Genomic DNA, 23,358 nt, shown 5'->3' with positions numbered 1-23,358 from the left:
ATACTGGTACATCTAATTAACCTTGCACCACTGTGCTTAAGTGAAGCACGATTTGAATTTTTCAATAATTCTTCAGCACGTGGAAGAAAAGCAGGTAACTGCAGGGACTCTTTGGAGACAAGAAGATGTTCAGTTCCTGAAAGAAACGCATTCGCCTCAGAAGGGCTTTAACAAAATATGGATAAGCTGATTCATTACTTTTCTCCTTTTTCCCTTCTTCATTTAGAATTTCCTCCTTCTTTTCTGCTTATACCCTGGTTCTGCTCTGCTTGCTTCTTGATTCTTTTTTCTGAAACCCCTGCTTTCCCTCCCTAATACTTATATGGAATCAACAGTGAAACTGATAAACTAGAAAAGTATACATAACATGTTTCAACTCCTATGGCAGAGACTAGGATCACCAAATATTCCGATTGCTCTCTTACTTCCCTGTTTTGTTTAATTTGGAATGGAGCCATGTGACTAGGTCTATCTGATGGATTGTGAGTAGGAGTGAAATGTGTCACTTTCAGGTCCAGGCAGTTAAGAGCCAATGTGCCTCCCGCACTTCTCTCCACCTCTGCTATGTGATCCTAATGTCCGTAAATTCTCAATGGGGAGCTACAAGACAGAAGATGGTTGCTCAGCCCTACTGGATTTTAATTGGGCAAAAACCTCACCAAACTTTTTTTGTATTAAGCCTCTGAAATTTTTGGAGTTAGTCTAGCCCATCAGGACCTATTCAGAAATTCATAGCAGAAGTGGGGGATGGCCATCATCCAAATCCAGAATATGCTAACTACCTCTCAAGTGTAATACTTGAGAGAAGGCAATAAGGAAATAGATATTGGAGGGTAGGGGGGAAAAGGCGATCCTTGTTCTACAGTGACAGATCATTACAGAAAACTGTCTGCAGTAATTTGGGAAGCAGACCTTGTAAATGAACACTGAGCCAGGAGCTCCATGTCACGGTATTGGAAAAGAAAACATCGGTAGTGTATCTTAGTATCTGTTGACTCTGTGTGGTGAGGTATTATAATAATGAGATTTGCTTAGGAAAGCGTTGTCTGGTTTGTAGCAGGAATGAAAGGAAATACGTGGCTCAGAGATGTGGCCTTTTAGGGTTGGAAAAGCCTACTGCTTCTAGACTTCCTCGGTAAGAAATAGTATTAATAAAGGCTTTGAGGATCAAATGTCTAATAAAAGTTACCACCTCAGGAAAATGACGAGGGCCAAAACTCAAAATAACTTTAGTCTTCCCATTTAGTTATAAAAGCCTTAAAAGAACTGTCATTTTCTTGAAAGAGAATGTATTCTTTTTCCATTGCTATGTAACAACTTACACAAATGTACTGGGTTAGAGCTACGTTCAAAGCTTCATGGTATATAAATTATATCTCAATAAAGCTGTTAAGAAAACAAAAATATCCACTTAGTTGTCTCATAGCTTCCGTGGCTCAGGAGTCTGGGCATGAATTAATTGGATCCTTTTTCTCACAAAGATGCAATCGAGGTATCAGCTGGGGTAGTGGTCGCATCTGATGTCGGGGTTCTCTTCTAGTTCACATAGTGTTGGTAGAATTCATTTCGTTGCATCTGTAGAACTCATAGCAATTTTCTTGTTCAGGGCCAGCAGAAGAGAGACAGCTTCTGCTGATTCATTTGCCTGATCTATAGACCCTCTTTTAAAGGTTCAACTGATTAGGCCAGGCCCACCCAGGGTAATGTCCCTTTTGATTAACTCAAAGCCACAAGATTAGGAACCATAATTACATCTATAAAAATTCTTCCACCTTTATCATATAACATAACTTTATTTCAGAAATGACATCTATCATTTTTAGATGCCTCACTCACACTCAAGGAGAGTACATATCCAGGACATGTACTTCAGGGGCTGGTAATCTTGGGGGCCATTTTAGAATCCTGCCTAGTACAGAAAGAGACAGAGAGAGATATGGGCAGTGGGAGAGAGAACGGCAGTTATAGGGATTACAAAGTTAGGAAATAAAGTAGATCTGAGAACAATATCTTGAAAATAACTTTGGATGCACATATTATTGGAACAAAGAGATTATAAGCCTGGTATGTTTTTAAGGAAAATGTGCTGCCAATAAAAATCTTGACTGTCTTTGACTATTTGAAATTTCCAAACCACCTTTGGTCCCATATCTTCCCAAAGAAAGAGGTGGGCTGCAGAGCTCTATGGTTACCAAGGAGGGCCTCTTCTCCTATGGCTATTAAAGATGTACCCAGCAGGACAATGATAAAGGAAGAATATTTTGCAGATGGCTTCAGGAGCCATAGAGAACAATGGACAAAAATTTTCTTCCACAGTAGAATCAGGTTCTTATCAAGGAACCTCCCCACCCCAGAGTAAAAGGCCTATAGTTTACAAGTGCTGTGTGTTTCCCATTTATTATGGGCTGAATCCTGTCTCCCATCAGGTTCACACTTGAAATGTTAACTCCCAGCATGTGAAATGTGACTGTATTCAAAGGTGGAAACTTTAAGAGGTGATTATTTAAAAAAAAACTTTTTAAACATTTATTCATTTTTGAGAGACAGAGCGTAGGCAAGGGAGGGGCAGAGAGAGAGGGAGACACAGAATCAGAAGCAGGCTCCAGGTGCTGAGCTGTCAGCACAGAGTCCCACGAGGGGCTCGAACTGACCAACCTTGAGATCATGACCTGAGGCCATGTAGCATGCTTAATCTACTGAGCCACCCAGGCGCCGCTGAAGAGGTGATTACTTTAAAATGGGGCAGTTAAGGTGGGCTCTATTCCTAGCTGACTGCTGTCCTTTTAAGAAGAGGAAATCTGAACCCACCGATACCACGGATGTATGTGCATAGTGTTAAGGCCACATGAAGACACAGCAAGAAGGTGGCTATCTGCCAGTCAAGGACAGAAGAAGCCACCCTGTTAGCACTTTGATTTGGAACTTGTAGCTTCCATAACTGTGAGAAAATTAATGTACGTTGTTTAAGCCCCCCAGTCTGTGGTATTTTGTTATGACAGCCCTAGCAAAATACCATATCATCCTTCCATTTTTAAAGTGTCTATCTTGTTCCTGTTCCTGTTCTTATGTGTGGTAGTAGGGTGGTGTGGAGAGGTTTTTGACTTTTCTTTTTCCTTTTAGTGTGGGTGTCCAGAACAAGAGAAACCACATCTGAACCGGATGGAGAATCCTGGCACTCCTGGCCTTTGAGTTGGACGCAATGACTTCATGGGACTTCAGAATGTCTCCCCTGGAGAGAGATCAAGTGTATTCTATGTGTTGGAAGAAGAAATAAAATGGATTTGAGTGACAGGTGTAGGTTGTGGCAGTGACAGTAAGACTCACCAGATTGTCCATGTCGCCCTGGCACATTTCCTAGCCACAATTTCTTTGTTCTATTAGGTTTTGATTTTATCACTCTCAAATATTCATTTTCTCCTTCTATATGAAAATATTAGACCTTCCTGCCTATTGCTATGGGGCTTACAGTGTTTCCTTCCAGAGCAGTATGCAGTACCCCTGTCGATATGGCTAGTTTTCGACAATGAAATATGAGTAGAAATGATGGTGCCAATTTTGAGCAGAAGCTTAAAGAGCCATTTATTATTTCTACTCATTGATTTGAATCCACAAAGAGGACTGGGATGGAGGAAAGGTATTTCAAGTAGGGTGAATAGCATTAATAGAATCTAAAATATCGTACTGAGCATACTTTACAGGTATGGTGAACAGGACCAAGTGGTAGGGTAGAGTTGGGTTAGGGTAGTTTACACACACACACACACACACACACACACACACACACACACACACACACACGTTAACACAGAAAAGTGGAAGTTAGGTATCAGACCTTATATTGAGACATGTGGTAACAGTTCATAGGCTCCAGTCTAGGTAAAAGGTCACTGTCATGTCAGGGGAGTCTGAAAAGGGTCATCCAGTGAAGCTACCTACCCATGGGACGTCTTGCAGCAGGAATTCTGAGAAGTAATGTGTATTTTTCTGGGTATGATTATAACTTAGGATATAAATAGTATCCAAGAGAAATTATAGTCAACTTAATATGAGATCTTTTTCAAATTAGAAATTATGGGTCTTCTATTGCTTCATTTGATATTTTCTGGTTTTTAAATTTGATATATGAATTGGTGACTTCAGAAATACTTTTCCATGTAAATACTGATCAAGCATTCCAGAACATTCTTGCTCTGTCATTTACTAGCTGGGTAGCCCTGAACAAGTTACTGAACCCTTGATCAGCTTCAGTTTCCTCGTATATAAACTGGCTTTTAGTACTAGAGCCAAATTCACAGTTTTGCTAGAAATAAATCTGCTAGAATTAGTGCACAAAAAACACGTAGCACAATGCTTGGTACATGTTAGGTGTTATTACCTCTCCTCCTCCTTCCCTTTTCTTCCTTCTCCTTCTTCATATTTGAAGAAAAGGAATAAAGAAGAGGTGACTTTTTTTGCTGTTTTACCTGTTTAACACACAAATTAATGAATTAAATGAATTAATGTTTTTCTTCTTTTCAAATACTTTTCTACAAAAATATTTCTAAGAGGAGTGCCTGGGTGGCTCAGTCAGTTGAGCTCCTGACTCTCGATTTCAGTTCAGGTCATGATCAAGGGTTGTAGGATCAAGCCCTGCATCAGGCTCTGCACTGAGTATGGAGCCTGCTTGGGATTCTCCCTCTCTTTTCCTCTACCCCTACCCCACTTGTGTGTGTGAGCTAGCTCTCTCTCTCTCTCTCTCTCTCTCTCTCTCAAATTAAAAATAGAATTTTTTTTTCTAAGAACGTTCACGGTTTTTTTGTGTGTTGTTCTGTATTCTTTGTGTACAAGTAGCTAAAGCGTTGTGCCTATTATATGACTACCCCCATCCACCCAAACACATACACACAAAATTAACCACTGTTTATCTGGTGTTAACAATTGGAATAAAGGATATGATGTTGAAAAGGAAAAAAAAATGAAACTTGAGTTAGGGACCCCACACTTGACTGTAGCTATAAACACCCCCACAAGATGGGTGTCCCTTAAGAAGGAAGATGTGAATATTGAAATTGGCAAACATTTCCTGTTGCCTTTATAGACATTGGTTTTGTTCAAACCCATAAGATTTTTTGTTTGTTTTCGTCTTTCATTTAGAGCAGGTGTAGGCAAACTACAGCCTACAAACTAAATCTGGCCCACTGCCTGTTTTTATAAATAAAATTTTATTGAACACAGCCACTCCCCCCTTTTTCATTCTGTATTGTCTATGGCTGCTTTTTGCTATAATGGAAGAGCTGAGTTGTTAACAATGACACCATATGGCCCCCCAAACCTACAATGTTTACTATGCCTCTTTATAAAAAGAAATTGATGACACCTAGTTTAAAAGAATGGCTTTGTACATGTAGAAAATTATTATTTCTTTAATTTCTAGGGTAAACTATTTCAAATCCTTTTCTCTTGGCCAAAAGATAGTCTGGAGAGAGGAAAGAACCCTCCTTTTCTTACTTCCCTTTTGTTATCTGGTGGTCTCAGGCTTATCATTCCTCCTTCTGGTAGCCAGCTTCTAAATCACAGTAGTATATTCTTTTTTCTCACTATAACCTAACATATTACAATATATCTGTGGCAAATCTTGTCTTATAAAAGGGCCGGAAGTTCTGTGGTCATTAGGCAATCATGTCACAACTTCTAGAGAGCCTCAAGAGAGAAGCAAGACTTTCCCTTCCCTGCTTTTGAAACAGACCTCCTCACTCGTAGGTCTGAAATCTATCCTCATGATCATAAACTTTCCCCATACAATTGGCTAGATGAAGATCGACAAATACAGTATGCTATTTGCCATAAAGCTGGCAAGTAATGAAATACAACTGGATACTCTTGCTTGAAATTTTGCTTCCTGGACCTGTGTCTAGTGGTGTGGTCTGCTGAGTTGATCATGTCTTGTGCACCCTCTTGGATATTTAATGATAAATAATAGGCCAGTAAGAAGTACTCAGGCATTCAATTTGATAGCTTCAGAATGACTCGCTACTATTTGCGGTGGGATTATAAAAATGGATTCGGGGTTTGCTTCAGTTTATCAAAAAGCTGTGAACTGTCCTTGAAACCCTGTGGATTTTAATTGCTTATAATGCCTATCTAAAATGATCCTATGAAAAGTGAATTTGATATTTTCCCTTCTTCATGCAAGTAACAGTTTTTTTATATATAGATAAGGGGAAAAACCCTGCAGAATTGTCAGAAATGCTGCATCTCACTTTATGAACCCTGAAGTAATGGCTTTACAAGAGGTACATGCAGGAGCCTGTTATTGACTGTGAAGACATTCTGTATCGGTTGACTGTGAACTGAAGTATCGTTTTCCCTCTCATCCTGGCACCTGGATAATATTAAATTTGAACCTTTGATTTGATTGATACATCTCAGCAGCAGGACATTTAGACATTTATGTCATAAAACCAAAATGAAATATTTTATATCACTGAACACGGCCCTGCAAGGTACAGTAGTTAAAATCAAATGAAGTTAGCATCAATTTTACAGTTATTTAAAAAGCATACACACAGGCACACACGTGCACATCTACACATAAACCCACTATAGAAATGCCCCCCTCTTTTTGTTTCAGAGTGACATTTAGTAAAAACATAAAGTTTACCTAAAGAAGCTGAGGTGGCAGCTTTAAATGCAATAAACGGGGACCTACTTACATATGCAAAATAGGCACTCACAGGTGCAAGAAAGGTAATTGCTGGTGCAAAATATGCCATTACCTGTTTTACAGGCACAACTGCCTGATTTGTAAGGGCAACTAGCTGATTTTGTCTTCCTCTGCATAATTTTTATGTACAAATTAGTTGCTTTGGAAAACTTGGCACCAATCTTTCTCTGTTCGTAGGCCTAAAATATATTATGTATAAAGACAATAGAAGCTTTGCCGTCCGTCAGTAAAATGCGTTTGTTGTCTGTTTTTATTTGTAAAAGCTAAAACACAGAAAGGCTCTCTGGAATATTATTTTTCTTCCTCTGATAACAAGATTTTTTTGTTTAGTACAGTGTGTTTCATTAGCGCTTTAAAATCTGCTGAAGCCAGGCGGCAACTTGCCTGCCTATTAGTTTAACGGAAGGCCCATCACAGCACTGCATTAGGCATTGTCTTGGGAACAATTAAGACATGCCATCCCCACAAAGCAGTTTTTAAGTGGGCAAAACATATTTAATGGTAGGGTTTGTGGCACCCAGAATGGAAATACAATGAAAACTGTAGGGAATATGTACTTACCCTAACACTAAACAGGTTCCTTATAATTCACATATACTCTCTGGGGGATATGGTATCTCGCATGTACATTCTAAGTGTTGCTAATGAAATGTTTATCATCTGTGGCAGCCTCAACAGAAAAGCATAATCTGTGGCCAGCTAAAGGGCACTGTTAACAACAGCAATAATGCATATTTAATATGCACATAATTATTGATCTGTTTAGTAAAAAAGCTTATGAATAATATTCATATTTAGGGCTAGGTGCTAAAGTATCCTGGGAATCAGGCATCAACAGCTTAGCAATTGATAGATGTAGACAGGTCAGACAATGTCAGTCTAATGGCATCTAATCGATAGAGACAAATATGTCAGAAAGGTGGTTTGAGAAATACCTTTATAATGTATAAAAAAGACCTGGTTCAGTATCCCCTTTCCTTTCTTAATACAATACACGTATTTTTATAAAGCAAGAGTGTTTTTTATTATGTCTATCCCAAGCGCTCATGGCAGGTCAAATTAAAATACAACATATGTGCAGTTCAGCCATCCTGCTCCCAATATCATATGATATATAAAAAAGCAGTGTCAACAACAGTACAAAACTTGTATGCCACTCTTAATATGTTTTTCGGCATTAAAATTTGGGAGCACTCTGAGAACAAACATTCAAGAAAAATCGTTTGAATGGTTTTACTGTCAATAAAGGCAAATTTTCTGATAAAACGTTGGGGAGCAGACCCTATGTGAGGCCACTGACAGTTCCTTTTAATACATTTACCTGATTTCTGTTTGGAGGACACATTTGTTGTGAAAGACAGGGTTATAGTTTTGTGGCACTTTAGAAATCTGTGATCAGATTTCTTATGATGGCATGAGTTGAAGTTTCTCTCTAGTTGACTGAAGGGAGAAGTTTTGTATTAAACCTGAATTTCCTCTTTCTTTCTCTTTCTTTCTTTCTTTCTTTTTTTCTTTCTTTCTTTCTTTCTTTCTTTCTTTCTTTCTTTCTTTCTTTCTTTCTTTCTTTCTTTCTTTCTTTCTTTCTTTCTCTAATGTTGGTTCATTTTGGAGAGAGTGAGTGTGAGTGGGGGAGGGGAAGAGTGGGGGTTAGGGCAAAGAATCCAAAGATGCCTCCAGGCTGACAGCGGCGAGCCTGATACAGGGCTTGAACTCATGAAATGGAGACGATGAACTGAGCTGAAGTCGGATGCTCCACCAACTGCGCCACCGGTGTCCCTAATTTCCACTTTAATAGTCACTGTAGAGGGAATCAGAATCAGTGCTTCATCTCAGAAGGCATTTAGATCCAGATGGCATTGTTATGTTTCTCTCTAAGATCTATGCAATAAATTGTATGAAATGTTATCAATGACTTTCTTGCTGGTAATTTTTATTTTTAAGAGCAGGTCACAATAAAAAAAAAAAAAAAAAAAAAGAGCAGGTCACAGATAAGGTCCAGGGGACAAATTTAATTTCTGTGTGAAATAGTTGAGTTAGCTTTATTCTGTTTCATTGTCTCCTGTGAAACTTCATGAGAACAGAAATTTGGTCTTGTTTCTTTAGTAACTAGCAAGTATACTCAATCATGTTCTTTCAAAGGAACTAACATTAATAAATGCATGTAAAATAATATCGAAAGGAAGGTAAAGAAAAAGACTCTGTGGAAAGTTTTGGACAATATTTTTTCCATTTTGTTTGGGAATATTTTTCAGTATGGACAGTGATCTAAATTGAATGTGTTTCTGAAAGTAAGATATTCAAATGCACTGTAAGATACTTGAGATATATTGAGAACAATTAGTAGTTCAAATATAAAGAAAAGGTATAATCTAAACATCTCATTATCAACTACAAAGGAGGCAATGGGCATCTTTACTGATGAACAATTTCACAGGTCAAAAAAGTTACCAATGGCCAACGAAAGAATAAGATTTTTCTTGATAATCCAAATCAATTATTCTGACATTTTCCCAGAAATGTTCATGGACATTTAAGAAGAATTAAGTATTTCTAATTTATCCAATGTCAAGCAAATGTGAACATAAAATTATGCCATCAAGTTCAATAGTCGATGAAGGACAAAATAAAATGCACTATTATTGTAACTGATACACATTTTTTTTCTGAAATACATATTTACTTTATGTACATACAAAAAATATATACATATATATGTATACATATACATACATATATATGTATATATACATGTACATAATATATATTTTTATTTTTTTAATAAAGGCAACTCTTTGCATTTATAAAGAAATGTTATTTAATTTTTACAGCCCTATATGACACCTTATGAAAAAAATTTTACAAACAAAGAAATTTTCTCTTTGGATCTATGTGCCTATTTTTTATTTGGAACACATGAACATCCTATGTATATATTTTTTACAAAATATATATCTGGTATAGATAGTAATGAGTCTGTTTTACTACACAAAAAGACAACTGGAGATGATAGAGGAATAATAATAGCACCGAAGGAAAAACAGAAGTAAAGCCTTCTACAAAACAAGAATTGATTCTGAGAGGGATCAATACATGTTTGCATATAAAAATTACACCTACTTTGGAAAATATAATGAAAGTGCTGAAATCTGGAAGTCATTCATGGAAAATGAACAATCGAGAATAAAAGGCACAAAGTGGGGACTTGGATAAAGTTGTGCAAAGTTCTTCCTGAAAATACTGATTACGAGCCAATGAAACAGAAAATTGGCTCCAAATCTACACACTCCCGGTTAGGACCTAGTTTGCTTTCTCTTCTACTATTCCTTTCTCTACACTTGTCTCCTCTTCCAAATTCCACTTCAAGTGCAGTTTTGGCCCTCTCTCTTCTATGCTCCCTGGGCTTGTACTGTCTGTTGGCCCCTAGGCTCTGAAGGTTCTGAGTCACTGTATCTTTGAATAAACAATCGTTACTAGTGAGAAAAGTTAGCCTAAGCAGAGAGCTATCTTCAAAAGAAGAAGAAAGCTGGCTCTTTTGTCAAGGTCATAAGGAAATTTGAAAGGAAGATGAAATACTAGCCTTAAAAAAAACCCAACAAACAAACAAACAAACAAAGAAACAAAACCCCACCACCTACAAATACATGATTTTCAGGTTGGTATGCATGCACCTTTCATCTTGCCTGCTTTGATTCAGCATTTTTGGTAGCGGGGGTATATAGGCATGTGGTAATTTTTTTTTTATTAGAGCTAAGGACTCTCATAGAGATAGGGGTAATCCAAAAGAAAAATAGTAGAAACCACAGAAGTTAATAGTATAAGTTAGTATTTAGAGAAAGTAAGAATAAGCTGTTACTGTGATCATCATCAACCTGATGCATTATATGCAACTTGTAGTCTGGAAAAGAGCGGTTTCAACTACAAAATTACCCTGGATTTCTTCCTTTTAAGTCTCTTACCACCTTGTATAATGGTTTCTATGTGTTTAGTTTTTCATCATTAGGTAACTTTAACTTAAGGAGTTCAAAGACCATGTCTTGCTCAGGCTCCTCCCGAAGTATGTAGTTTAGCATCTCAGTAAATATTTGTTGAAATAAAATGAACATACTTTTAAAATAAACATTTACTGGGGCGCCTGGGTGGCGCAGTCGGTTAAGCGTCCGACTTCAGCCAGGTCACGATCTCGCGGTCCGTGAGTTCGAGCCCCGCGTCAGGCTCTGGGCTGATGGCTCTGAGCCTGGAGCCTGTTTCCGATTCTGTGTCTCCCTCTCTCTCCGCCCCTCCCCCGTTCATGCTCTGTCTCTCTCTGTCCCAAAAATAAATAAAAAACGTTGAAAAAAAAAATTTAAAATAAACATTTACTGAACATCTATTATGGAGAAGGCAGTGTGTGTCAGTGGCTGGGAAAAGAAAAAGAATAACATTTAGGGGTTTAAAGTCTAGTTGAGTTGGTAGGTGTGCAGGAAAGAAAGATAAACAGTAAAGAAGATAGGGTCTGATAAATGCCAAGTGGGATTAGTAGGAAGCAAACAAACTACCAAAGTTAGTCACCCCTCAGGGCTGGGAAGGGTAAAGAAAGTATGGATCTCTTATATATCTCTGCTATTGCTCCTGAAGAAGAAACCTCCATCCTACATGCCGCTGTGTACATCTTTGAGTGGGATTCAGGGCCCCTAGCCCTATTTACCCCTTGGCTTTCCAAATACCAAAATTGGAGCGTGCAGAATTTTGAAAGCAATGAAGCATTCGAGGCTTTCTGTTCTTTCGATTAAAAGATTCAGCAGAGCGTGTTTAGTTTTGTCGCTTCTGAATTGGTCTAGGCTACTTCTCCTGATGCTAACTCAGAAGCCACCTCTACCTGAGCTGCATTGAAATGAAAGCATGGTGTGCCTAAAGAGGATGGGGGTGGCTGGGCGGGGTTTATCACAGCAGGGGGCGCTGCCTGGAAGGAGAAGAATTGGAAACCAGGATCCTACCTGGATGGGGCAGATGCTTCAGCTAGAACTGTGATCAGAGTGGAGGGAGAGGAGGCGGTGGCATCTAAAGAACAGAATAGCAGAAAGCCGTAATCCCATTAGCACTAGTTTCAGTAAGACCTAAGTCTCCATAGTTGAAGGCAGAGCTGGGTAACTAACATTTCAATTTTTATAAACTTTTAATTGAGTGCTTAATATTCATTCATTCAATCATTCATTCATCCAATCTATATTTAATGATCCCTTTGGGGACCTAAGGAAGGAACAATATAAAATGTATCATGTGCTACAATAGAAATTAATAAGTACAATGGGAATAGAAATAAAGGAGTGCATACTTTTGCCTCAGGGAGGGGGCCAGGGAATGTTCTATAAAGGAAGTGACCTTTGAACTAGATATTAAAAGATGATGGGCTTTCACAGGAGGAGGAGAAAGGGCATTTCAAAGAGCAATGAGTGAAAGTTGAATTATTTAGCTTTGCATGCACTACTGAAACATGGACTTCTCGACTGCTTATTAATCGTGTGGCTTCAGAGGATTTTTGTAAGGAAAATGAAACATGTGAACAAGGTTTGAGCCCTACACTGTTCCTAAATTTACCATTATTTGCTAGGTAACATGCTTGAAAAATCAGCCTATAAAGTTCAGGAGAAATTATGTTGAGGTATTGAATAAAAATGACAGATTTGGTTGAGAAAACATAATTTACTGAAACAGATGTAAATGAGGCATAAAGTAGGCAGTTAAAGCTTTTACTTTGTCCTGTTGGTATAGCCTCAATCTAGTCTTTGGGTAGATACACTATTTTACATAGAGATGGTCTCACAATGGGAACTTAATGAACATTTGATAAGATAATAGTGATTGGTAACAATAATAAAGATGATGATGGCCACAATGATAATATTGTTATTACACATAGTATCATTTTATAATATGTATCTCTCCTGCTTTTCAATTCCTTCCCATTTAAAGAGGATGGCTCAATTCCTGATGGATCAGCTGTCCTTAGATGAGTGAATTGTCAGGGCTTTCTTAGGATCCAAATCCACTCAACTAATCTAAATCCCCTCAGACACAAGTAGCCTTAGGAAAACCTAAAGTTTGAGCTAATTGGGTTGTATTGTATATAAGTAATTCAGATGAGGTATTGAAAACAAGATTTTAGAGTTTACAGAGGATACTAAAACTGGAGGCTGAGCAAATAATGAGGAACAAAACAATCAGACTCAAAAGGATTTGGATTGTATAAGTAATTGGATCAGCAGATGGCAAACGCAGTTCAGTACAGGAAAATGTAAAATAGACTTGAAGCAAAAGAAACAAACTAGAGAATATGCGCTAAATGGAACAATCATCCAGAACGCTGACCAGGAAATGGAAAGGAGGGGCTATTAAAAAACATAAATCATGGCAACTCTGAGCTTACGGCTAATTCTTTTGCTTTCAGATCCTATCAGAAAGAATGTGCATGCATATTATCTATAGTGGGAGTTTACTGGACCCTATGGGAACCAGCAGTATGCTTCAAATTTCAATCACGTCACCACTCCGTTTTGTCGAGGCACCTTTCAAAAATTCTTAAGGTGCTACTTTTTTGAAGGCAAATTTTTTCTCCTTTTTGTTTAGGCTTATGCTCATTATTCTATTATTATCCTTCTCAGACATTGCTGGAAAAATTCAGAACAATGTTTTCAGGATAGTTTACTAATTACCCTATATTTCACCATGTCAGAAAATCCCCAGGAGGATCCACAGAAGGGTATCACACTCCCCATTCGCCCCATTCCCTGATTGTATAACGTATACTTTGCAGGGGTGGGACCTCAACTGTTTAGTGAGGCAGAGGTATAGGCAGTGCATTTAAAATTCTCTGCGTGTGCATAAGAATTACCTGGGCAGCGAGTTTAAAAATGGAAATACCTAGACTCCTTCTCCAGAGGCTGACATAGACCAACTGAGAGGGGGCCTGGAGATCGGCATCTTGATGAAGCCCCTTGGTGATGTTTGTGGAAGATTTGGGAGACATTTAAAACAAACAAACAAAAAACACTAGGTAGCTGGGGAAAACTGTGGAAAGAACACCAGTCCTGGTCCCTCCTCATCTAACTGAATGATTAACTTGTTGACAAACTGCTCAGGCCCCATGTTCTTTAAATGAGTATATTATCTGTCCAGTATATTATCTGTCCAGCATACCTGGCAAAGGAGCAAGTGAAATAATATCTGAAATCTTATTGCATACAAATATAAACCTAAGGTAAAATGCTTGCCAAAATGTAATGTGTACTATTGTGATCCCACAATAACATGCTGTTAAATGGATGATTGAGGCAGCCATCTATACCCAGCCGGAGTTAGATTTTTCTTTTTATCTGTTGCCACAGGAATTCTCACCCATAGTTGATCCCTGCAACCAAATAGGTACTGAAAGTAGTAGGTGTTTTCCTTTGTGTACTCTTTAAAAGTGCTAACAGAAGGTCACTGTGTCCCCATGGTTTTGTTACTCCCAGGGAGCAACGTTTTGAATAGCTGTCTTCAGGGTTTAGATTCAGATGCATACCCTATGGTCACTGGTACTCAACTCCAGCTTTTGTTGTTGAGAATGAAAATGACTTCCACTGGCCTGACATGCACATGATAATCACCCTTTCATCTCTACTACTGAGGTCAGTGTCTCATCTACAGAAAGCAAAACGAACCGGTCTGTTGACAAATCAGACTGAGTACACTGAGCAAAGTATCCTGTGAAATCAATTGATCTTGCAAATATGTAAAGATCTCTATACTTCTTTACGTATAGAAATTTTTGTACTATCCAGGCACTCTCCTCCAGAGTGTTGTCTGTTGGTTGAATTAAATGATGAACCCAGAAGCCATATGAATCGGCTAAACTGAGGCACCCAAAGACACTGTACTCTAGGCTGAGAGTCACAATAAGCACACAGGAGCGTGTATGTACAGCTTCTTCACGCTGGTTTTGGTTCCATAAGCCTCTCTTTGGAATAGTCTGTGAACACAGCTACCATGTAATTAGCTGAGCAACATAAGTAAGGTGTTTAAAAATATTTTTTCAGGTGCTTTTTTGTATTCATGATAGATTCTCAACACCAAAAATCAATCTCAATCAAAGCAGCAACTGAGTTTATCATAAATTAACATGAAAAGGTTTTCTACTGAGTAGATGGTTAATTACTATCTAATTTGAATATTTTTGCATATTAATGAGAAATGAATGAAAATCATTTTTAGATTTTTAACTTCAGCTGAGAAACCCATGGAGATAATGGATCCTTTTTAAGAGGCATGTGATCTCTGTTACTAAAGGAGATACCGATTTATTTATTTTTTTTAGTTTACTGGCTTGTTTTAAGTTGATTAATGGATTAGTGTTTTGCCATTAATAAACTATATCCAAATGAAAGACAACTTCATTATTTGACTTTGTAGCCCCTAGCTGCCTGCCAGGTAAGAAAAATGGAAAATAGATGAAGAGTTTGCTAAGGAAAAATATAACCTTGCATAGTCCTTCAAAATGTCTGTAGGCAGACATTTGTATGTTTCTGACTGTAAATGAATTTTTATTGTAACTTGTAATTTTTTATCACTTAAAGTTCTATATATATTGTTTACAAATGATATTTAGATTTAGGATATACATATTGAGCTGAAGTAGGGATACACTCTTAAAACTAATACTATTCTCCAGTTTGAAAAAGTGACTGACAATTGCCTCAGGCCTCAGAAATTATAGCCAGCCAGAAGTCGAAAGTCACTTTTATAAAGTCTCCTTGAAACCTTCTTTAGCATTGCAAACAAAGAATAATGTTTCTTATCTTTTTATACCCAGTTAGAGAAAATTATTTAAAGAACTAACTACTTACCTCCTTCCAGTTTTCTCTTAACTTTTACCTTTTATTTCATACTCAGTACTTCCTTATTGGAGACACACTTTTAGGCTAACTTCCTTTCCCTCCTGGGGCGGGATCTGCCTTATCCAATAATTCCAGTGTATTTAATTGGGTCTAGTCAGTTTGTTTTGCAGACTAATGCAGACCGGTCATGATGAATGGAATTGGATAAGTATTTTTATACTTTCGAACTTCATCCAGGATGAGTGGTATAACAAGCTATTATTTTTTATAGTCCACATTCAACTTTAGGGACTTGGCTATTTTAATTATGTCATTACCACTTCAGCCCAACAGTGATTTTGAAAGGCCTCAGATAAACAGGAACGTTCTTGCAGATAAGCTACTTGGCACTGCATTTTATCCAGAAGAGTCAGTTTTGGATTGGACTCATACGACTTCAGTTGGGCACATAGGCCTCTGCGCATGATATAGAGTTCAAGAGATGTTTTGGATTGTTTAACTCAACAAAAGAGGAAAAAGTAGGGAAGAGTTTTCTCTCCGCGTCGAGAGAACTTATCTTTTACATTACAAAAAAGTCCAAGTACATGAGATGGGCCATACCTGAAAAAGCGGTGGACGCTTCCACAGTCACTTCCAGAGTTGTTCCATTCACTACTCACCCACCATCGTGGTCAGGACCTTCTCGGCCAGCAAGTGAATTGGATTTTACTAATACACGGGTGATAGACTCTAAAAGTGGCATTGACAATACATCTGAAGAAAAGTCTGGAAAAGAGGCAAGCCATTTAAAAAAGAACTAAAAACCTTGATGTTTCCAATTGAGCCATATGCCAGGGTAACTCTCAGGATAAGAAATGAACTATATTTTATATGCACAAAGTAGGATTTTTTAACAAAAATATGAAATCAAGAGTGGCATTAGCATGAGCTGTCCACTCCCCCTCTCCTCCTTCTGGTCTCTTCCAGTCTCTTTTGCCAAAGAACTGAGAATGAATTTTTGAGAGCCAAGGATATGGAAAGGAAGACAAAATAAAGCTGGGAGAATTTTGGCGGAATTACATGCTTAACATACTGCACCATTTCTTTAATATATTTAAATAGTCCTGTGTCATCAGTTGGTGGCTTTCCTTTTCGACAATTTGCAATATATTTTGTTTTTCCTTAATTAAGCTTCACATGCTGGAATTAATTACTGCTGGGTAGTTGAAATCTGGTGGTCTCATTTTCAACTTCAGTTAATAGAGCTCAAAGTTTACATTTACCTCTGAAATTACCAACCTTACCAAATTATATTTGTCTACTTACATCTTCTAGATCATGAATATAGAGGGCAGCTGCAAGTGGCTTTTCATGTGTGACTCATGAGTCCATCTCTATTTATACGGAAACTGTTTATCATATGCAAGGACTCTATATTTCAGGATTACATGTAAAATATAAAGGGTGCATGTGTACCCCCCAAACATTAAAAAAATTCCTTTCCCCAGTCATTAAAATAAAATAAAGCTATATCAAAATTCCATTTGTCAAAAAGATAATGTGAAAATACTGAAGAAACTCAGTATACTAGCCTGGAATAGCTTTGAACTCTCTAGATACCATTATCTAAAATTAAACATTCATGGATTTTGAAAATTTTAGTAATTGGCCCAAAGGAGGAAACCAGCCAGAAGTCCACAGTTTGATCTCAAACGCCCAGTGTTAAATAACAAAATGCACATGTGCACACACCTATATAATAAATTGCTTTCACATGCCTGCTGAGGCAAATAGGCAGGTATTATTATTTTTGTTTTGCAGATGAATAAATAAGGCTCAGTGATATTAATTAGGGTTACTCTATGAATAACTGGTCTTCAACTTTGGTTATCTGAAATCACAGCCTGAGTTACTTTTCGCTTATACCGCAAGTACCTATCATAAAAGTAGGAGAGGAAGAAATGGAGGCAAGAGAGTGGAGGCTGGTCAAAAGAAAGAGGGAGTGGGATCCATACTAACATCTCTGCCTTTCTCTCTTCTACACATTGTTTCTTGTATTTCAACCAATTCTCCCATGTCATTGGTATTTTCTTTCTCTAGTCTATCTGGGTAGCTGGATTATTAATCAATGCTAAGGCATAACTGATGTTCAACTTAAATTTAGTCGATAGCAGTTATATACCTAATTAGGGCTTAGATCTACCAACTAGTTGAATGTGCTCTGGAGATTCTATATTCTACATCATTGCCTATGTTTGTTTCACCTCCTCATTTATTTAGCCTTCTATAATAATATTTACATATGTTAGTTCATTTGACTTTACAGCAGCCTTTATGAAGTAGGCACGACTCTGATCTTTATTTTACAAATGAGGAAATAGAGACTCAGAGAACTCAAGTGACTTCCCCAAGTGACAGAGCTAGGATTTGAATTGACATCTGTTCAACTTCAGAGCCAGAGAGTTACTCCCCACCTTGACAAATGGCTCTAATCTACCCACATGAGCTGAGCCATGTTGGGCAGGATATTTAATTGGCTGAGCGCCTTAATCTCCTCCTTATTTGTCAAATAGGAATAGTGACCACAAAGAGAGAGGTTTTTTTTTTTTTTATTTTGACCATTAAATAATACCATATTTACAAAAGTTTTTTGATGTAGTACCTTTATTATCAACATTGGGTTAAGGAGGGTGAATTGATACATGGAATATTCAAAACTTATAGACTAACCTGGAGTTAAAATCAGGTAGCCACAAGACTGCGGCTTTTGGAGGGTGGTCTTATAATTGAAACTTTGCAGTGGAGGTATTTCCTCATTTAATGGGAAGTCTTGTTAGTGTTAGGAGTCATCAGTTTTAACTTTCTATGACAAATAGAGCATACCACAGATGACTGCATGGTAAAGCCTCAGTCAGAAAGTGGAATTTACTTTTGTTCATCATCAGGAGTTTTGGTCATCATTGTGCCGTTTCTGTCTTGGAGAGGAAGTAGAGTTGGGCACAGTGGAAACCTTTTCAGGCATATTCTTTTTTCTATATTGTTTTGCCATCCTAGTGAATGTATACATGTACACGCATCTATCTACACACACATGCATATCCATAAATACATTTCTTGTCTCTTTTCTTTATTCTTTTAGTCCATTCACCAGGTTTCTCTAAATATGTGATGATAATATATGCTTGATGAGACTGCCACCGTGAAGTCAAACCTCTTTAGGTAATCCTGAGCCTGATCTTCAGAAACAAAATAATAGAATTATTATTTTATGTTGTTAGGTTATAAATGCTTTATGTTTGCAAAGTGTTCTTAGGTTTATGTAGAATCAAGTATAGTGAGTTACAGCAAAGCTTTATGATAACTGGAACTCAGATTAATGTATTTTGCTTGGTTTTTAATATCATTTTCCACTGGAACATGTATTTGGTCTTTTCGGTTTTGAACTGACTATTCCTATTTGGAATTAGAACTTCTAAGGAACCACAATTTTTTATTTTGCTGTCTCCACTTTTGTCCTTTTTATCTAAATATATATTATGCACAGTTCATTTTTAGTGTAGCTATTTGTCAGTGCAACAAAAACTTCTGTAAACTTGTACCTTTTTTTGTGTGAAGATCTTAAAATCAAAATAATCAACAGTAAACACCACAACTACAGCTGCAGTTTTAAATATTTTATAATCCAATCAAATTGTTCGAGTAGTAATGCATTTAAATGTTGTTATGGAATCCCCTCCAGACTTTTTAAAATGGTTACTCTGTTCCTGGGTTTACTATTTATGAAATTCATAAGGGATGACATTTTTTAATAATGGAGCATCTGACTTAGAGAGCAGTGTTTCTTTTTGTGTCTCAATATAATCTATAATTTTCCAGCCTAATTTTCAGAGGGACACCTCTACAAATTACACTTTTCTTAATGAACATATATACATCTGTTGTTGCTATTGTAATTAAAATGATCTGAAAGGAGAAGTTTTATCTGAGTCATTTAGCATATTTTCAGATATTTGGATAAAAAAGCAGTTTTACCTAAGAAGACAAGGTATATACATAAGGCCTGTAACCAAGTATGACAAATACATTTATAAAAGACTCAAAGCAGAGGTGACCTACAATTAGGTATCATGTGATATTTTAGGCCAGGCCTAGGTCCTGATATAATTTAAATTACTTTTAAATTGTGTAGACTAGAAAAAATAATGGGGATAGAGTTCTATTATTACCACTACAAATAGAACTAAAATTAACTGAAGCCTTGCTATTGTGCTATGTCTTGGGCTAAAGCACTTTATACAATTTATGCCACAATTTAATATGATTATTTCCATTTTTTCAGATGAGGAATCTAAGCCAAATAGAGGTTATGTACCTCAAATAGTAAATGTTGGGATCTGGGCTGACCTTAGAGCCTTATGTTTAGTACATATGTATTTAACTAGTACACATGTATTTAATTGTACATATTTATTTAATGCAGCTAATGGACAGAGGATGTTCATTTTCTGAAGCAAGGATTCTTGAACTTTCAAAACACTTATACTCAATGAAATGGATTTTTTTAATTTACAAAAGTTGGAACTTTTTCTCTTTAATGTATTAAATTGATCTAAATATTTAATTAAGGAATTTTGTGTCTGACTTAAGAATGAGAAAGTAAATTGATATCAACTATTTTTGTTGGCATTTATATAGGAAACCTAGTAACTGTTTTTGTGGTTATATTTTAACAGGACTTATTCAACTAATGCTTTATTACATACTCACATATAAATATTATTGGACACCATTAAAAAGTACTTTCATTTAAACTGAAATATGAAGTAGAAATGATATTTTAAGACAAATGTGTAAGAAGAGAAAATAAAGATTTGCATTCCTTGGTCTTATTAGAGACCAGATCACATAAAAGTGCCCTTTATACTTTTACAGTTTGGCATGAAAAAAATTCAGTTTGGGGTTAACATTCTATGTATCTCTCTGAAGTATCACAAAATTTAAAAAGTAAGTACAACTAGTGAAAATACCTTATCCTAATATTCTAACATCAGAATAAATACATACAGAATAGACAAAAACATTGGATGGCACAGTAAAGTTACAGTGCATCTAAATTTTCAGAAATACTTGGGTGCAATACAATATGATCAAAGGAGACAGCAACATTTAAAGTCAAGGAAATATCTATTTAGTCCACCAAACTGCTCTTTGTTTAACTTTAACTTTATTTAACTTTATTTCCTTGTAATTTAGAGGAATAAATTTTCACTGAAAATGGAAAACAAAGATATAGATATGTTGGCCTAGTTCTATCAAATACTATTTGCTGATACTACTGCAAATATACTATTTGCAAATACTATTATTTGCTGATAGTCTTTGAACAAAGCAATATTTGAAAAACTGTTTTAATGCATATTATATGGGGGGGCAATGAGTTAAGCACTCTTGTAGACAAATCATTTAACCTTCACACAATCTCTACAAAATGTCTATTTTCAAACAGTTGAGTTTTTAAAACTCAGTAGGCTCAATGACTTACCTAACAGCATGTAATTGGAAATAAATGGTAGGACCAAGATTGAGTTCCAGGTCTCCCTACCCAAATCCCTTGTGTTCTGGCCACTTTATGATGATCTTAGAATGTCCCATAGGCAGTAAATGCTTCCCCTTCAAGCCTCATTCAAAGCAATTTCTGTGCCTGAATTATTTCCCATGAATTTTTCAAGATGCCGGAAGCTACTTGGCTGCCATGAAATACCACGGTAACAAAAGCCACTGCTCTTCAGTCAAGTTACAAATATCCAACTGAACAATCAGGAACACTTCATACAAAATTACTTGGCATACATCAAATGTGCCCTCAGCAATTCTCTGAGTTCTTCTGTGGTTCTAGATGGGGCTTTGCCTCTGAACTTAAGGGATGCTCTTCTCTCCTACACCTGCACGCCTTCCTGAACAGATTCATTACTTCACTCTCTCCTCAAACTTCATTCTTTCTTGTTGAAGAAATTCTTCCTTGTGGAAACTGTCCCTGCTATCCCTTTGATGAATTCTAACCTGAACTCCAGGCAGTAATTGAAATTTCTTTTGCAGATATATTTCCCTAAGACACTTTGGGTTCCATGTTGAACATGTCTTTTCACTGTAAGTAGGGTCCCAGTTGTCTGACTTCTTTAGGTAAGTTACATGCTTGCTTTCCCTATAGACCTACACGAATTTTCTGTGTTTTTCCCATGGAAAACTTTAACTAGCTCCTTTGCTAGGCCATCCTTAGTTATGTATACAGTTAGAAAATTAGAAAGTGACTTATTGAAAATTTTATCAAAACTATTTGATGTGCATTTAAGTCAATTAATATCAGACATTCATAAGTGATACTGGTATAATCTTATCTTCATTTTGTAATATAAATCTAGGCCTTTTGTAGGATCTAGTAAAACTCCCTGTTCATATATTCAGCAATTATTTGGCAAGGGTCTATTATGTGCAGACACTCTTTTTGGAGAGCATGTATATGTCTTAGGAATCACTGTACATCCAGTGAGTAGTACTGTATATTATATGTAATAGGTCAATTGACAAGGCTTGCTGCTTGGCTAGGTGCTAAGAAGTTTAACAGTAACATCCCTTGACCCTCCCTGCCGTAATCAGATTTTGATCTGATTTGTTTTTCAGATTTTGTTCTAGTTTGCCTGTAATTAAATGTTCATAGAATCCCGAATCATATCCATAAGTGTATGTGATTACCAGTGCAAAATATCCATGCTCAGTGATGCATATTAGTTATGCTAATGCCTCCATCAAGTTTCTCTGGGTCTTGCTTGTGTCACTTTCCCTATTCCGAGTATTTACTTCTTTCAGTATGACAGGGCAACTTTAAAAGATGAGAACAAAAGTCCAAGTCCACTCAGTAGTTACAAAGTGAATCCACTTTGTGTGGCCAAGGGACCCCTGACAATGGACATGGCTTGGTCACAGCTGGTTTCTGCAGCCATCAGAATGTATCAGCTCCATCTGTGATGTCTATATCATCTGGCAATTCACGTCTTTTGTATCTAGTAGAAAATTCTAGCTAATCTGAGGACAACAGGGAAATAGATGTTTCCCAATGTGTGTTCTGCTAAACACCCATCCCAAAGGATATTATGAAAAAGAAAGGGGAGGAGGCTATATAGTTAATATTGTGGGGTTTTATTATATTTTTAATATTTTGGAAAACACTCACAAGGGATCATCGAGTTGTGTAGGATCATCGAGTTTGTCGAATAATTTCTCAAGGCTTTTAACATGCCAGTATTAACAGGGACTCTTCCAGAAAGGGATATAAGGTTTAGTGTTCCTAAAATACCCCAAATGTATTTTGACTATGGAGCCCTTTATTATTCTTTTTCTCAGAGCATCTCTAAGAACAACTGCTCAAAGAAACTTGGGAACTTTGCTTAGGGAACTCTGAAATACAGGACCACAAAAAGCATATCTTAGAGGATCAAGAGGTTCTCTGAGAACCTTAATCCAAGCTGTGTTACTAATATTACCATGGCATAATATTTAGTATGAAGTAAGCATTGTGAATTAAGGATAGGTCATTATTTTCATATTTTGCTGATGAAGAAACTGAAATGTAGGCAATTCAACTCAATTTCCCATGGTTTCTCTGTTGGGAAATGTTACAAAACAAAATAAGTGCAAAACAAACAAAAAGAAACCTAGGTCTGTCTGATCCAATCTGACAGTCATTCCCCTATACTGTCCATTTCTCACTGGCTTTCACTGGGCAGTCGGAGCAGAGAAATAATGCTAGTCTGCACCCCTCCTGCTCCTGGG

This window comes from Panthera pardus, unplaced genomic scaffold (assembly GCF_024362965.1).
Source record: "Panthera pardus isolate Hobbes unplaced genomic scaffold, ASM2436296v1 HiC_scaffold_25, whole genome shotgun sequence".
In the NCBI taxonomy this organism is placed as follows: Eukaryota; Metazoa; Chordata; class Mammalia; order Carnivora; family Felidae; genus Panthera; species Panthera pardus.
Note: the sequence above shows the minus strand (reverse complement) of the source record.